Source organism: Rhamphochromis sp. 'chilingali' (genome assembly GCF_963969265.1).
Source record: "Rhamphochromis sp. 'chilingali' genome assembly, chromosome: 3".
Classification (NCBI taxonomy): domain Eukaryota; kingdom Metazoa; phylum Chordata; class Actinopteri; order Cichliformes; family Cichlidae; genus Rhamphochromis; species Rhamphochromis sp. 'chilingali'.
This window is the reverse complement of record NC_137931.1, coordinates 2,961,122-2,965,248: the sequence shown is the minus strand read 5'-3', so window position 1 is coordinate 2,965,248 and position 4,127 is coordinate 2,961,122.

The following is a 4,127-nucleotide window of genomic DNA, read 5'->3' as shown; positions in this document are numbered from 1 at the left end:
GGCCCGACCCTGCTTAGCTTCCGAGATCAGACGAGATCGGGCGTGTTCAGGGTGGTATGGCCGTAAGCGAGAGAAGCCGGCTATAAAAGACCTTTTATACTTGGCAAATGTCACGCACTTTAAACTATAGTATTGTGCTAAGCTTCACATGTTACAGGGAAAACATGCAAACCTTTTTTGCGAACTGCAGCTTCAACGCTGAGCTGCAAAAATGCTTTTCCCGCGGTAACGTCACCATAATAACACATGTTCGTTTCTCACAGCACAGTGTTAAAGTGACACAGAGCACACAGTGTGTTAGGACCATTTGGAAGTGCAACATTTTTGTGCTTTGGACAATTCAACTTATATACAGGACATTAAAAAAACGTAAGCATGACTGTGTCATCACAGCATGTATAAAGAGGCTGTTTGTGAAGCAGTCTCTCGCTTACGGCCACGCCACCCTAAACACGCCCGATCTCGTCTGATCTCGGAAGCCAAGCTGGGTCGGGCCTGGTCAGTACTTGGATGGGAGATCGCCTGGGAATACCAGGTGCCGTAAGCTTTTGCACTTCAACACACAAATGACAGTTTAAATGTTGAAACGGATGTGAGGCACTCTTTAAGCTCATTTTCCAATAGGATGGTTAGTGAGTCTTGCGCAAAGAGCTCTTCCGCTCATGTAGTAATGTCAAATTCTTCAAGCGTTACATCAATATCACTGTACATGCACAGAGCACCTGTAGATGTTTTTGTGCAAAGACTCACAATTGTTTATGACGTGAATATTGCAGCATTAAGTATGCATTATAACTGTGTTGTCATGTGCAGCTATTAAAAAAAGTAGAAACTAATCAATATCCTTCACTCTAAATTGTTTTTTAAATCCCAATAAATGGGTTACAGTATCTACATGAACCCCGTTGTCGAGGAAGCCTCTCACTTATGGCCATACCAGCCTGTTCTCATCTGATCTCTGAAGCTGAGCAGGGGCGGTCCTGCATAGTAGCGTCACCTTCACCTTGCTCCGTGTTAGAAACTCCATGATATCGTGTTCCCTGCTCAGGGTAGCACACTGATGCGCATTTATTCAGTACTCTTCGGGACCGCAGTCGGCAGCCAATAAGAGTTCAAACTGGTTGCACATGGGTGTCAGGTTGACACTGCGCCCGCTGCAAACTACAAGGTTAACAAGTTCGTCTCGACTGAGGCCAGACGGACTAGCCACAGAGATTTTGTACATTTACAGAATAAATAAGTTTGTGTATTTCCTAAATATTTTGTTGTTGTTGTTTTTTTGTTTTGCACAAAAGCGAAATGCAATGAGGAGCGTTGTCATGAAGCTTTTCCTGAAGCTGCCTCCACTGAGTGAGCAGCGGCGCCCTCTGCAGTTTGTGTGTGGAAGTGCAAAAGCTTACAGCACCTGGCAGAGGCGGAGCCAGACATTTGAAACACCCGGGGCTTAGCCCAAAGAGTAGTATGCATGTGGGATTTTTTTTTTCTTTTTTTTTTGGGGGGGGGGGGGTGTAGAAATGACTGAAAGATTAATAGGCTCTGTTCAAAAAAGAATGACTTCATATAGGGAAAAATATATATCACATGTGCAGGACACCTTAAACTAGTTTTTTAATTAAGCAGCAAGGCAGAACAAGGTCAGGGCTGTATCAAGACACGAGGACTAAACCCCAATTCAACCAGACCCAGAACTGATCCAGAATTAAAACAGGACTACAACAGTTCAAAATCAGGACTACTGAGGACTTAACCAAGACAGAACCAGAATCAGAACTAGATGATAGCACTAAAAATCATCATAGACCTGCACTACACTTATTTTTTAATTCTACCAAAGTCCACTATTTAGATTGAGAAAAGTTTATATAATTATTTAGCCTTGTTGTGCAAACAAGCCTGCAGAACTTAATAAATACAGAATTTGAAAAATAACAAACCTAAAAAGAAACACTAGGTACGAGATACATGAGTACCTATGATACGGTGATACTTTTGGTAAACAACCATTTGACTAACATGTGTGTCTCACCTGCTCTTGTTCCATCTCTGTTCTGTCCTCGTTCTCCTCTCTCTCCCTCTTTGTGCTGACAATCATCAAATATACAGTTGAAACCAGATATTTACTCTTCAGATAAAAACACTTTTTTAATTGTAACATCAAATCAGACTAAATGTTTATTTTTTTAGATAAATATAAAAACATATTTGTTAACTTTAAGAGTAAAGAGAGAAATCGTCTGTATTTCTTAATTGCAAATGGCACCAAATTGTATTCAAACTTGAGCCACATTTATGGAGCTCCACAGTTCTTTTCCTGGTGTTTTGGTTGATATCTCTTGATTTTCCCATGTCAAAGAAACAGGCTCTGTGTTTTGCCTTATATGCATCCACAGCTGTGCCACCAATTTACTCACATGGACTCTACTAACCTATCAGAAGCTTCTTCAGCTCAGAATGGAATCGTCTGGAGTTTTCTTATTAATTAACAATAAATTTAGTGTACATGTACTCCTAAATTTGATGAAAGTGATAAAAATAGCTCTGTCTCTCTTTATTCTGAAATTTAACTAATTCAAAATATATTTCAATATTTATCTAAAACAAAAATTTACTCTAAATTGATGTTGTACAGTAAAAATGTTTTATGTTTTCTCCCTAAAGTGTAAATATCTGGTTACAAATGTGAATATCCTGCTGTGTACTGAAATCCCTCTTGTTTTGCATAGAAATATACTGAACAACATACAAAGCATAATATATAAAATAACATTTACCTGAGTTTTTTCTTTGAAAGAACCCTCGAATGTCCATTCTTATGTTTCAGTACATAACTGAAATCGATTTAGTCGGGGAGGGTAAGAACTGAAAATATGAAATAAACACACGTAAGCTAAGAATCTCTAAAAAAAAAATAGCATTTGTTCGGCTTTTCATTTTGCCATTTGTTGATTCACTTGAAGAGCAAGTAACGTAATATTGGTCAAGTGATCAGTTTGATATCAATCTTTCGTGATGCACCGTCATATTTACATTATTTGTACGGTACGAATGATTTGCTTTGGTACCTGGTCAAACTTAAGCTCTCCTTAGTATGGCTGGCTCCGTCTCTCCAACAGCGCACTCACGGGCAGCAGCTGCCCCGCCCCCTCGCTCAGTCGCTTAGTGCCTGAGCTTGGATCATACCAATATCAGGGGGGGATTCACGCACAGTCGTAAATTCCCACAGTGTGCACTATGTGCTTCGAATATTGTGTGTACTTTTTGTTTTATACAGTTGTCAGCCAGGCATCTAACTATGAAAAAATTACACTCCAAAATACCCCGGGCTTCTGACAAAACAACCCGGGCTTAAGCCCCCCCCCCGCTCCGCCCCTGGCACCTGGTATTCCCAGGCGGTCTCCCATCCAAGTACTGACCAGGCCCGACCCTGCTTAGCTTCCGAGATCAGACGAGATCGGGCGTGTTCAGGGTGGTATGGCCGTAAGCGAGAGAAGCCGGCTATAAAAGACCTTTTATACTTGGCAAATGTCACGCACTTTAAACTATAGTATTGTGCTAAGCTTCACATGTTACAGGGAAAACATGCAAACCTTTTTTGCGAACTGCAGCTTCAACGCTGAGCTGCAAAAATGCTTTTCCCGCGGTAACGTCACCATAATAACACATGTTCGTTTCTCACAGCACAGTGTTAAAGTGACACAGAGCACACAGTGTGTTAGGACCATTTGGAAGTGCAACATTTTTGTGCTTTGGACAATTCAACTTATATACAGGACATTAAAAAAACGTAAGCATGACTGTGTCATCACAGCATGTATAAAGAGGCTGTTTGTGAAGCAGTCTCTCGCTTACGGCCACGCCACCCTAAACACGCCCGATCTCGTCTGATCTCGGAAGCCAAGCTGGGTCGGGCCTGGTCAGTACTTGGATGGGAGATCGCCTGGGAATACCAGGTGCCGTAAGCTTTTGCACTTCAACACACAAATGACAGTTTAAATGTTGAAACGGATGTGAGGCACTCTTTAAGCTCATTTTCCAATAGGATGGTTAGTGAGTCTTGCGCAAAGAGCTCTTCCGCTCATGTAGTAATGTCAAATTCTTCAAGCGTTACATCAATATCACTGTACATG